This window comes from Symphalangus syndactylus, chromosome 24 (genome assembly GCF_028878055.3).
Source record: "Symphalangus syndactylus isolate Jambi chromosome 24, NHGRI_mSymSyn1-v2.1_pri, whole genome shotgun sequence".
Classification (NCBI taxonomy): Eukaryota; Metazoa; Chordata; class Mammalia; order Primates; family Hylobatidae; genus Symphalangus; species Symphalangus syndactylus.
In genome coordinates this window covers 11,439,307-11,453,922 of record NC_072446.2, presented here as the reverse complement: position 1 = coordinate 11,453,922, position 14,616 = coordinate 11,439,307, and positions in this window count along the sequence as shown.

Sequence of the window (14,616 nt, the reverse complement as noted above, 5' to 3'; positions counted from 1 at the left end):
ATTGGGTCATTGAGCTCAGGATGGTGCATGTGCTGCATCTGAAAGGCTGGGGTCTGGTGCTCGCTTCTGGGCTGTTGATGACTGGGTTCAGATGCATCACTGTGCATGCCTTTCTTAGCAGAAGATTCCTTCCTGCTCTGCTATGGACAATTTATTGCTTTACAGTCTTTTCACCAGAGGCCACTCACTGGCAGTGGCATCTGTAGAAAGTAGCCTCTAAGCTGCGAAGCCCTGCCTGTCACCAGACCTATGTAGAGGGATTCCCACTTGCTTTATGATGTCCACAGTGCTCCTTGTATTGCCCTGTGGGTTTTATTTTCCTGTTGTCCACTGGATACGGTCAACTGGCATTTACCATGAATTCCCAGCTCCTCCACAAGTTCTTCTTGTACTGCTAAGGTTGAAAAATTAAATGATACATTTTCTAGAATCTCTTATGTGGTGAGCAGATAGAAATGTGGTCCCCATTGATCCCCACCCCCTGGTATTCATGTGGAATCCTGCACCCCTGTCAGTGTGAGGTGAGCTAGTGACATGTTCTAGCCAATAAGATGATGGGATGACATGTGTAATTGAGGGGATAAGATGTCACTTCCTTGATTAGCTTACAAGAGATTGTAACCTCCATCTTGCCAGCAGACTCTCTCTGGCCATTTCAGCTTCCAGGATGTAAGCCCTCACATTGCAGAGGTCCCTGTGGTAAGGAACTAGAGTGGAGGGTGGCTCTGCACAACAGCCAGCAAGGAACTGAGGCCTCTGTCACCCCTGGAGCAACTGAGCTCACCAACAACCCGAGTGAGCTTGGAAGGAGAGCTTTCCCCATTTGGGCTTTCAGATGAGACCCCAGCCCCAGCTAAGGCACCATGATGGTAGCCACAGGAGACATGGAACACAGCCAAGCCCACCAGGATCCCTGATCCATAGAAATTGTAAGACAATAAACGTGTGCTAAGTTTGCTGTAATTTGTTAATCAGGAACAGGTCACAAACACACCTTGACCCACAGATGAAACTGAGTTCTGTCAAGCAGAAAGATGCTTCCCAGGGAGATGTGGAAGAAATGAGGCCATCTCCTGGCTTCCCATGGCTGATTCTGCCAGCACCAGCACCTGTGTCAGGCCACCAGTTGAGCGGGTGTGGAGATGACATTACAGCCTCCATAGCTGCATGATACTGTCCAGGTGTCCTTATAGTTACAATGGTGGCAGGAGGTTCCTGAGCCCCATTGCCCAACCAAGAGATCTCTGTTTTCATGTATTGTTAGGATCAATAGTTCCATGGCAGTCTCCTGATTCCTCACCTTCCTGATGGTGGAAGAGATGGCAGCTGCCTGGCAGGTCATTCTGCAGTGCACACTCACTCTGCAAGGTGGCATGTCTCTGAATCCCCAGAGTCCACTTCTCCTTCCATCTCGTAATTTCGTAAGCACCTGATTCCCTGTATTCAGCCACTTTCACCTCAAGTAGTTTCTGTTTCCCGCACAGAGCCCTGATGGATCCACCTGGTATCTGGATTGTTTCCTAGAAAGTGAAGAAAGTCCTTCAATTTTCTCACCACACACCTGAGTGCTTTTTCTCCGTGAGAATTCAAGAGACTTTGAATCTTGGCCAAACACAAATTAGACAACATAATCCTACCTCAAATACATATGGGGCTCTATCATTTACCAAGCTGCAGAACTCCTTTCTTTTACAGCCCACACAACTTTCGGAAGTAGGTGTGCTTCCTCCCCTCCCCATTTTATAGATGAGAAAACTGTGGCTCAGAAGCAGAACATTTGCTGACCAGCTGGGAATGACATAGCCAGGACTTCACCCAGATTTTACACTAGCTTTAATGTTTTCTTCCCGCCATATGATGGCGGTTCCTGTGATGTATTATTCTTGTGACTTCACCAATGATGCCATGCTTAAACCCTCCAGCTTCTACAAACATGAACCACAAGGTGGAAATGGCCACTCGGTTTGATTTTTTGGACATTATTTTCTCAATCCCATCCCCAGGATGCTTGCTTGACTGCTGTGTGAGAACCAGCTCATCCACTTGTGTTGGTTTTGCTTTGTTTTATTTTGTTTTGTTTTTGAGGCAGAGTCTCACTCTGTTGCCCAGGCTGGAGCGCAGTGGTGCAATCATGGCTTGCTGCAGCCAAAACCTCCTGGGCTCAAGCAATTCTCCCACCTCAGCCTCCTGAGTAGATGGAACTACAGAAGCATGCCACCATCCATGGTTAATTTTTGTATTTTTTGTAGAGGTGGAGTTTCACCATGTTGCCCAGGCTGGTTGTGACCTCCTAGGCTCAAGCAATCTGCCCACCTCAGCCTTGCAAAGTGCTGGGATTATAGGCATAAGCCACCCTGCCTGGCCCCATCCTCTTATTAATTTACAAATATACAAGTGGGTGCTAGCAACAAGATCAGGGTACTGTCCAAATCCTTCTCTCACCAGGGTGAACAGATTTGAAGGCACCTGCACTGCCCAGCTCATCTTCTCCCTTTGCACACAGATTGCATCCTCTAACACAGCCCCATGTCCACGGAGCTGTGCTCATTCAGATGAAGCTCCTTTCCTGAATTTATGTGTCCCAACTGCTGCTTTTCTCTAATTTTCCCAGTGTATTAGTCTGTTCTCACTCTGCTAATAAAGACATACCTGAGACTGGGTCATTTATAAAGGAAAGCGGTTTAATTGACTCACAGTTCCACATGGCTGAGGAGGCCTCACAATCAGAGCTGAAGGTGAATGAGGAGCAAAGGCACATCTTACACGGTGGCAGGCAAGAGAGCTGGTGCAAGGGGACTCCCCTTTATCAGATCATCAGATCTCATGAGATTTACTCAGTATCATAAGAACAGTATGAGAAAGACCCATCCCCATGATTCAATTACTTCCCACCGGGTCCCTCTCGTGACACACAGGACTTATGGGAGCTACAATTCAAGATGAGATTTGGGTGGGGACACAGTCAAATCATATCACCCAGTCTCCTGTCAGCTATGGGCAGCCCTGTCCAAGCTGAAGATACAGCTGTGAACAGAACATTTTGGAACTCCTCAAGTAGTCTGACCAGCACCAAGAAGTCTTCCTAATGTCCTTGAGATCCGTTTCAACACTTCAAACATTCTCACTTCAGTAAAGAGTTCCTTCCTAATCTGTGTGTTCAAGAGACCAGAATTAAGAGCAATGGGCAGGCTGGGCATGGTGGCTCACACCTGTAATCCTAGTACTTTGCAGGGCTGATGCAGGAAGATCACTTGAGCCCAGGAGTTTGAAATCCAGTCTCAACAAAAAAATTTAAAAATTAGCCAAGCAGGGTGGTGGATGCCTGAAATCCTAGCTACTTGGGAGGCTGAGGCAGGAGGATTGCTTGAGTCTGAAAGGTCAAGGTTACAATGAATTATGATTGTGCCACTGCACTCCAGCCTGGACAACAGAGTGAAATCTTATCTCAAAAAATAAAAATGAGCAATGAGTGGAAATGTCTGGGAGACAGATATGGGGGTGGGGGAAATGCCTGATTATTCAAGCTCACTGGAGAGCTCCTTCTCTAAAATTAATAGGGCCCGATCTCCAGGGAAGACCAGGCAGAGCCTGGACAGCATGGCACCATTCAGAAGGAAACAGCATGGTCTTTGCAGGAAGCAGCATCTTAGCCAGTGATGTTTTGGGAATCCCCATAAGTCTCTCCTTCTCGACACGTAAGATCACCTTTCAGCACGTTCACATGACCACTGGGTGGGGAATATTCTCTAAAGTAATTGTCTTTGTCTCTGACCTCATTCCATGGTTGAGATAGACAGGCCAAGTGCCTGAAGCCGTGATCCCTAGACCATTTTACCTTTTAGCCGATCTGTGACAGGAGGCAGGTGGACCAGGAGACATCTGTTTCTTGTGTTTCTTGCAACCAGGCAAACGGTAAATTGCAAAGATGGGAAAGAGGTTCATTTTTAAAGTAAAAGGCAATATGCTTCCTTGACTATATTGTGAACATTTCGTATGCTAGTGGGATGTAATTGGGTTTCCTAAACACCTTACCATCTGATTCAGACTCGGGAGGACTTTAAATAGACTTGAAATAAAAATTTCCAATTGTCTCTCGGAGCCCAAGCCCAGAAGCCTAATTACCTGCTGAAACTAATTGCTCCCATCTGAGCCTCCTGTTGGAACTCCCCACAAAGGGCATGAAAATGAGATGGGTCAGGAAAGTTGCAGGCCAGAGCCAGGAGCCCAGGAAAGCAAGACGTGCTCACAGAAGCCATGCATGGGAGAGAGCTTGTTAAGTAACTTCTCTTTGAGGTGCTCCTCACCAAGCCAGCCAGAGAGAGAGAAGTCTGCTTCCTCTGAAGGTGCCCAGAATGACTCGCAAATTTCATTGAAAGTGGCAGGAGGGAAGCAGGCTCTGGATAAAATGATGCATGCACACAAACTTTGATCTCAATCAAGGCGCTCTACAAGGGGACCGTGGTGACAACACTCGGAGAAGCTGACACCAAGGAGAACAACGCCCAACTTTAGAACGGGAGCCCACCTCGCCTCCTCCCCCAGGCTGCTGCAGAGAAGTTTTGTCAGAAGGCCCACATCTGCACCTGAGTGCTGGCAGCATCTGAGGGTCACAGTCTGTATCCCCACGGAACATGTTGAATTGTAGCAGATTTTCTTAGCAACTGCACCAGCTCTGCACTCCACTTCCCTGCTTCTCTGTTGGGCTCCAGTCTCCTGGAAACCCCTCTGTGTGTGTGAAGGAGCTGCAGAAGAAGAAATGGGTCCTCCTGCAGAATGAGCTCCCAAACGCAGCACCGAGGCTTTTCATTCTTCACACCCCACTTCCAATGGCCAGCAGATGTGGTCAGCACTACCAGATCAAGACTCTGAACCCTTCTCCCATTCCACTTTCTCACCCAGAGGCACGCCACCATCATACTCGACCAAGGCAGTGGCTACCGGGGATGCTGTGATACTCCCATGATCCTGATGAGTCAACCACGATGGCCTGAATGGCTCCGTCCTCCGTTGGCTCCATCTATCTGTCATCTGTCTGTCTAAATATTTTATATGTATGCAAAATGACCACAGTCCTTAAGATATTTTACATATACACATATGAACACACATATATGCATATTTGTATGTAGATAGATAGATAGATAGATAGATAGATAGATAGATAGATGATAGATAGATAGATAGATAGATATATGTATGTGCCTATATAAATTTTTTAACAGTTGTGTTGGTAAAAAGACAAACACAATCCAGGCAGGAATGTATTCCTTTCCTTCTTCTTTTTTTTTTTTTTTTGAGACAGGATCTTGATCTGTTGCCCAGGCTGGGGTGCAATGTTGTGATCATGGTTCACTACAGCCTCATCCTCCTGGGCTCAAGCAATCCTTTACCTCAGCCTCCTGAGTAGCTGAGGCTACAGGTATGCACCACCACACCTAGCTATTTATTTTTTACTATTTTTTGAGCAGATGGGATCTTGCTATGTTGCCCAGGCTGGTCTCAAACTCCTGGGCTTAAGCAATACTTCTGCCTTGGCCTCCCAAAGTATTGGGCATAAGCCAACTCACCCAGCCCTTTTGCTTTTTCTGATTTTAAAGGAAATTAAAATGGCCCCTGAAATCCAGTGGGGTCTGGACACTGAGCCTAATAGAAAAGGTGCTCAAACCACAGAGGCTGCCCCCCAAGCCTCCTGCCTCCACCGTGAAGCCCCACACTGTTGGTTCTCTGTTCAAAGCATGTGTCGTCCTTTGGGAGGACAAGTCCTTGCCTCAAGCATGTTATTCCTCTGTTCTAAGCCTGACCGTGGCTTCCATGCTGCTCAAAATTGAATCCCGGAGCCTGACCTGGCCCAGGCCGTGCTGGCTGTCATGCTTCGGTAGCTGGATCTAGTTGGGCCACACGTGCCTCTTTGCTGCTTCCCAAGCACATTGTCCATTCTCTCGCCCCAGGGCCTTTGCACTTGCCTCTCTCTCCAATTTGCAGGGAGGCTCCCTCATCCCCCTGCAGTCAGGCATCTGCTCAGACACCACCACATCAGAGGCACTTCTCCTGAGCACTGACCTGGTAGCATCCTGCTCACCACCGCCGGACCCTTACCCCGCTGCATCTCTTCAGGACACTTTTTACCACTTTGTTCATTGAGTATCTATTTCCTCTGACCTGAGTTCAAGTAAAGATTCGATCTCTGTACCCAGGTGCCTAGAATCCTGCCTGGCACATCAAGGCAATCTCCAATACTACTAGTTGGCTCCATGGTTAAGTAAATGACTGCACACCCCTAGTGCTATGCGAGATGAATTTGGTGATAAAATGGATAAATGTTTTCATTACACAAACTAATTTTAATTTGTACCAGGAAAAAAAAAAATATATATATATATATATATATATAACTTTTTGATAAGTCAATGACCAGGATCGAGTTCCCTTTTGAAGGCTGGGTGCTGAAACAACAAGTGATGATTTTACATTTCTGTGGAAGGGGAAGTAAAATGCATGGAATTAATAAATGGCGCACGCCCACCTGCACCAGGCTCACAAAAAGGGATGCCACAGGGCGACACACAGCTGAGCAAGGAGCCCCTGCAAACCTCCACAAGAGGGTCTGGCTCCATCTAAACTGCAGCCTCAGGTGGCTTGTTGCATCCTGCAGTGTTGCTTTAACTCAAGGGGTTCACTGATGATTGGACCTTTCATCATCTCATTTCTCCTCAGGGAAGATAATAAAACGGGCAACGCACGTTCCTCCCTTTGCAGCAGCCCCAGAGAGGCCTCATAAACCTTCTGGGCCTATTCTCCCTTTTAAAAGGCACCCAAACCACTCCAGCAGTTGACAAAAGAATTTCCTGGGCAGGAGCAGAAGTCAGCGTGGGGAACCAGCTGCGTCCTGATGGTTCAGCATTATCTGGGGGCAGTGAGCCACGACCAGGACAGTGGAGCCAGCCCCCACTGGCCCCCTCTCTACAGAGCATGCAAGGTCTGCTGTGTGTTTCCCTTAAAAGAAACAGATAAGGCCTAGAGAAGAGAGACTTCTGACTTTGACAAGGGCCTACATCAATTATGAATTTTCTATTTGCGGGCAAATTATACCGGTTCTCCATTTTTTAAAAATTGAGGAGTACCTTATGTGAGAATAAAGTGCATAAATCTTAGGAGATGAATGAGGCCCTCATTACACACCCATGTAACCACCTCCCATGGAGACACAGAAGGCTCCCTCCTGCACCTGCAGTCACGACCCTGGGAGGAAGCCACTGTTTTGACTTCTGTCAGCACGGACTGTGCTCCTCACTCTTGGGCTTCATGGAAATGGAACCGCACAGCACCCACCTTTACACAGCTGGCTTCTGTTGCTGGAGGTCCCGTCTGCTAGGCATTTCCATGTGGCCATAGGCTTCGAAATGCATTCTTTTTTATTCTTGTGTAGCTTGCTTTCTTTCCTTTTTTTATTATACTTTAAGTTCTGGGGTACATGTGCACAACATGCAGGTTTGTTACATGGGTATACATGTGCCATGTTGGTTTGCTGCACCCATTAACTCATCATTTACATTAGGTATTTCTCCTAATGCTATCTCTCCCCAAGCCCCCAACCACCCATAGCTTTCTTAACTGGTTCACATTGATATGTATGAGTTTGGGGAAAGTCAATCGATGTTGTTGTTTAGGTGGAGTTGGCTGTGGCTTATGGGCCAAAGACAAGCAACCCAAGTCCGAGGAAAAATTTTCTCCAGAAGAAGGTAACTAATGGCTAAGAATCAAGCCCATAAAGTCCCTAGATCAGGGCAGAATTTCCAACCTAAAGGAATTATGACTGTGAAAATCATATAAAGCAGTCCACAGTGGCCTAGAACGAAGGCAGGTACTGAAAAGGAGGTAGGTCTCACTCACCATGACCTCAAAGGCAGGAGATGGTCAAGTTAGAGCCCGGGACAGAGATGAAGATAAGGAGGTGCTGATGAGAATCTTACCAATCTACATTCCTTGCACCATAAAGGCGATTTTGCTGAGTTCAAGCCCCTCTTATGGTCAATGCATTATTGGGCGTGGACTGGATTGTGCGGCCCTCCATCTTTAAATGCCACTGTAGAGTCCCACAGCAGGATCCCTCTTGCTTCTGGTGGCCAAGACTGAAGTGAACACAACTTTCCAGATAAAGAGAAGACACCTTTGTATGCAGTCCCTTTGCAGCAAAATAAAGTCAGATCCACTATGTGCTGTTCTCTGGCGTGAGAGGATGCACCTGTTTATTTATTTATTTTCAGCTTTGTGATCTCCCCTGAAACGAACATCACCTCCTGGCCCTCGCAGGCCAGAGCAGCTGACATCTCACACCATTTTCGGGGCTGGCATCACAGCAGCTTCCTCTGGATGAAAAGTCTCCATGTCAGTCACTCTTGAATGCTTACCTCTCAAGACCCGCTTGTTGCTTGGTAACAATTTTCACGGCTGCATTAAAAGGAGAGTTCTGAAAAGAGGATTGCTTAGAACCTGACAGCAATTACAGAGAAGGCAGACCACTTCTTTCATTTCAGAAGCCAATACACAAGTGGATCTTCCCATTCAGTTAGTATTTTATTATTATTTAAATGAGCTTCCCACTCTACATGAAGCCCAGCTTTTTGTCGGCACTAGTTTCACACCCCTCGTCTCTGAGCCTCTTCAGAGAAGGAATCGCAGCCATTTCTGGGGAGAGAAGCTTCTTCCAGCTGACTTTTGAGTTCCTTTTGGCTTCAGAGTTTGTGGTGAACAGGGGAGGTGGTAATTCTACAACCAGAGCACAGCCTGAGAGGAAGAGCTCTCCCATGCCCACCTCCTTCCTGCAAGAGGCCACCCCCACAGCCATCTCTCCTTTCCCACTGTGGCTAAAAACAGGCAAACACTAAACTGCCCATTAACTGACTCATGCATGAATGTTCTGGGCTAAATTGTGAGTTCCTTAAGGGCAACAACAATATATGGATTATTTGTTTCTCTAGAAAGTCCAATAAAGTCTGAGCCCACAGAGAGTTTTCAGTACACCATTCGCCTATTTCATGGCCAGCAAGCTCTTCCACATAGTGGTAGGTCATGGAACTTGGTTAATTTCAACCCATAAAATAGGATGTTTTGACCACATACTCAAGCTTGCAGAAAGACCACGGCATGCCCAGTTTGATATGAAAGAATTGCCCACCCTTTCTCCAGTCTCATTTCTTACTCAATTAAACTGAGCTCAATAAGGCTATGACAGAATCCTGTGAAAGCCAACTACGTGCCCGCTAAAAGCATCCAGGGGTACCGAGCTTACTCGGGAGGCTCTCTCCCCAGTTTCTCAACCTCAGCATTTGTAACACTTTGGATCAGATGATTCTCTGTTGTGGGGTCTGTCCTGTGTATTGCAGGGTGTTCAGCAGCATCCCTGGCCTCCACCCCACTAGATGCCAGTAGCACCCACACAGCTGTGACAACCAAGGATGTCTCCAGATACTGTCACATGCCCTGGAGGAGAGGGAACAACAACATCACCTGTAGCTGAGAACCATCAATCTAGCTCAAATGTTAACCCATAAAGGGGTTTTAAGCAACTGTCACTCAGAAATGTCCATCTCCTTCAGTCTATCCATCACTCAGTTTTGTTTTCTGTATAGCCTTTATCACAGTCTGAACTATTTTAATTTATTTTGCACTTATCACCGATCTCCCACTAGAATAGGCTCTTACAACAACAAGGACCTCATCTGTCTTAATTATCACCATATCCACAGCACCAAAAGCAGCTCCTGGTACATAATAGATGCTTGGTAAATATTTGTTAAGTAATAAGTATATTTTCAATGCAGTGCTCCTTGATCTAAGAGGTGATGTATTATCTAACCAGTAACTGACTGTAAGGTGCTTCTACATGGCCTAGTGGTACACAGTAAGCATCAATAGTATTATACAGGATTGTAATGATAGTCGGAGTCAGACTTGAGAAAAGATGGCAGACATGGGTTCCAGCTTCTTCTAGGAATTAGTTAGGCTCAACTTCCATGCCTGGCCACATCAGAGTGACAGGTATTGGGCTTACCCTCCATCCAGCTTCACCTGTTTTCGGGCATTAAATAATCCTGAGAGAAGAGAAACAAACAAGGTGAGGTCCACATGGACCCAGGCACTCCCTCCAAGAGGACTTTCCAAAATGTCACACACGGAGTTAGAGCTGAGTGGAGAGCAATGGTCTCACTGTGGGGAGGAAACAGAAATCAGAACTAGGGCTGCCAAGTTGACTGGAATTTGTGGGTACACAAATGGGAGAAAGAGATAGCTGTGCAGAGAAGGAGCTTCAGATATCTATATAGATCCCATTGACTATGTGGCTGAATATTAAGCTGCAAGTGCACAGAGAAAGATTCTGCAAAGATGGGCAGAGAACAGATCCTGGAAGATGTGGGCTGAACAGATATTAGCGATTTTAGAGGATGCTTGGGACTAAGGGATCTTGCAGTCCTGAATAATCAGTGCAGAGACACTGACTGAGCATCCCAGACAGTCATTTGATACCCAGAATGGCAAAGTCTTAAGAAGAGAGGTACTCTATTCCTAGACCCATCCTAACAAGGCCTAAAAGCAAGGTCCAACAGCATAAAACTCATCTGCCAGTAAGTTAACTGCTTGCCAGAGAAAGGCTCACTACTCTTAAAAGGAAGACCGCATAATCTAGATTCACTATGATAGATCATTCATACTGTCCAGCATACAATAAAAATCACTAGACACATAAAGAACAGAAAAAAATGTGGCCCATGAAAAGAATAAATTTATTTGATATTCAAAGATGATGCAATGTTCTAATTAACAGAAGAGGGTTTTAAGGCAGACACTATAAATATGTTTAAGTATTTAAACTAAAAGATGGACATAATGAGCATGCAGATGGGGAATCTCAGGGGAGAAATGGAAACTATAAAAAGAAAAATGTGGTAATTTTATGATGGAAAAATAAAATATTAGCGGCAGAACAAGAACTAGAGAAGGAAAATAATCAGTGATTTTTAAGCCTGGGAAATTAAAACTATGCAAAATAAATCAGGGAGGGGAAATAGAGGGAGAAAAGATGGAAAACAAATGGAAATTAATGACTTGTGGGAAAATACCAAATGATCTAACATGGATGTGATTGGAATACCAAAAAGGAGACAAGAGGGAATTTGATCAGGAAAAAAATACATAAAGAAATGATGGTCATTTCCAAACTTGTGGAAAAGTAACAGCTATAGAACCAAGAAGCTTCATGAACCTTAAGCAGAATAAACACATACACAACACTCACCTAGACATACTAGACATATCAGAGTCAGACTGTTGAAAATCAAAGATAAAGAGGAAGTGTTGGAAGTGGCCAGAAAAAATAAAAATAAAAGGATGCCTCCCAACCTTTTTGGCTCCAGGAACTGGTTCTGCAGAAGACAATTTTTCCATGAACTGGGTGGTGGGGAGGATGGTTTGGGGATGATTCAAGCACATCATATTTATTGTGCACTTTATTTCTATTGTTATTACACTGTAACATATAATGAAATAATTATACACCGCACCATCATGTGGAGTCAGTGGGAGCCCTGAGCTTGTTTTCCTGCAACTAGACAGTCCCATCTGGGGGTGATGGGTGAAAGTGACACCCAGAGTGTGTTGCTTATGTCCAGTCTATTCCATAATCTCATTTTGGTGGCTGTCACTGCAGAAAACTGCTTCACAAAGATAGGATGTTGGAAATGGAAGCAGGCTTTTCAGTGATTTTGTGGCAATCTCAGGATATTCTGCCTTGAATGTATGGTGATATGAAGTTGTCTCAAACATACTTTTAGGCTCACCAGATGCAGCTGTACAACTGAAGTGTATCAGCTCACTTGCCACTATAGAGCGTGCCACCAGACACAGCTTAATGTTCACCTGCCATTCACTGATAGGGTTCTGATATGAGTCTGCAGGCAGTTGATTTGCTATGGTCTCTGCAGTCAAACCTCCCTGCTAAGGTTAAACTGTATTTGCAGCTGTTCCCCACCACTAGCATCACTCCCTCAGCTCGACCTCAGATCATCAGGCATTAGATTCTCATAAGGAGCATGCAACCCAGATCCCTCAAATGTGCAGCTCACAATAGGGTTTAAACTCCTATGAGAATCTAATGCCACCGCTGATGTGAGAGGAGGCACAGCTCAGGGGGCAATGCTTGCTCACCCTCTATGCAGGCTGATTCCTAACAGCAAAGCAAGGGGTTGTCAGACTGGACTGAAAAGCAAACCCAACCCCACTGTATATCAGAGGTGCGCTTTAAACATACAGATAGGTTAAAACTAAAAAGACAGAAAAAGATATACCATGCAAACACTAACCATAGGAAAATAATATTTAATTCTCTAAGTTTCTCTGTTATGTTGTTTTGCTGCTGCATTTTTGTTTTATTTATTAAAGTAAATCTCTATATTAATTTCAAATTTGGAAAATGACCTGTATAGTATATATCACCCTACATGAAACTCTATAGATACATCCAAAACCCTACAAAGTTGTACTGTAAGTTTCTGATAAATGAAGCAGCAATGAAATTGCCTGAAAGGATCTTTGTGTGACGTCCAGCCTCCCCACATCTTTGCCATCACTTGGTGATGTCAGACTTTCTTTTTTTTTTCAGGTCTGATTATGGAAATTATGTTTCATGTTGTTTACTTTAAAGTTCCCTAAATATCAGTGTTTTTCCATTTGTTTACTGATCTTTGAAAGTTCCTCAGATGATTCTGGCATCTCTCTGTCCTTCACCCCCACTCCCTACCTCACTAGAAAAGATCCATTTGACACCTGGGGCCAATCTTTCTAGCTCTGGCTTTGGTTTTTATCTACAGTGACAGCATAGTTGAAGATGGCAAGATAATCTTCACTGATGTATGTTTTACATATTAATGCTTGTGTTTGGTGCCAGGGTAATTTACAAAAATGCAAGTCTGGAAATTGAGCAAGTCCATTACCACCAGCTGCTTTACTTCATGGTTTAGCCTCTGTGTTAGGCCATTTTTTGCATTGGTATAAATAAATATCTGAAGCTGGTAATTTATAAAGAAAAGAGGTTTGATTCACTCATGAATCTGCAGGCTGAACAAGCATGACACCAACATTTGCTGGACTTCTGGAGAGGCTTCAGGAAGCTTACAATCATGGCAGAAGGCAAAGCAGGAGCTGGAGTATTACATGGCAAGAGCAGGAACAAGGGGGCAGTCTCAAACTTTTGAACAACCAGATCTCACATGACCTGAGTGAGAACTCACTCATCACCAAGAGGATGGTGCTAAGCCATTCATGAGGGATCCACCCCCATGATCCAAACACCTCCCATCAGGCCCCACTTCCAACACAGGGACTCCACTTCAACAGGAGATGTGAGGGGACAAACGTCCAACAATATCATCTGTTCTTTTCCCCAGCAAAAAGCAAAATAACAACCCAACCAAGAAAAGATTTTTAAAATAAAAAAAGAGGAAAAGAAGAGAGAAAGAAAGAAAGAAAAAGAAAGAGAGAGAGAGGAAGGAAGGCAGGAAGGCAGGAAGGCAGGAAGGCAGGAAGGCAGGAAGGCAGGAAGGAAGGAAGGAAGGAAGGAAGGAAGGAAGGAAGGAAGGAAGGAGAGAAAGGAAAGAAAGGATGGGAAAGGCAAGAAATAAATCTCTCTCTCCTTGGGGAGGTCCCACAGTGCTTGTCCAACACTTGGCAAGGTTGACTTCCCTCTCACATCCTGAAATGCCTTCACCCTGGAGAAACAGAGGGACATCCCAATTTATGTACCCTTCGTTGAACATGGAAAGAAGGTGAAAGCTTTCTTCTTTCTTTCCTTTTTTTTCCATTCCCTCCATCTCCTACAGGCTCCAAACAATTCTCTTCCCCCCTCACCCCCAGCACTATTAAGGTATAATTGCTAAATGAAGATTATATATATTTACAGTATACTACATTGCATAATGTTTTAACACACGTATACATTGTAAAACAAATCAAGCTAATTAACATAGCCACTTACCATTTTTTTTTGTGGTGAGAACATTTAAGATCTACTGCCTTGCAATTTCCACGTATAGGATTCATTATGATTGACTATAGTCACCGCACTGTGCAATAGCTCTCCAGAACATACCCACCCTGTCCAACAATTTTTTTCATTGCTATAAGGAAATATCTGAAGCTGGGTAATTTATAAAGAAAAGAGATTTGATTGGCTCCTGATTGTGCAGGATGAACAAGCATGACACCAACATCTGCTGGACTTCTGGGGAGGCTTCTGGATGCTTCTCTATGCAGCTGAAGGTGCCACCTCAGATGTGCAGCTTGTCTGGCTTCCTGGTCTTCCCCTCCCTGGGGGTCCAACTGACCCCAACCTTAGCCAGCATCCAAGTCACCAGGAGGGCTTCCTGACACACAGGCACTGGCCTCATCCCACAGTTTCTAATTTACCAGGACTTGAGAATTTGCATTTCTAAGAGATTTCCTGGCAATGCTGGGCCCTGAAGCACATCAGATGCTGGCTCCACTTCCGGGTAGACTGTGTTTAAACCAAGGTAAAGGAGGCAGCAAGAAAGGCTGAGCAGTGTCTCGATCAGTAGCTTTACCCTC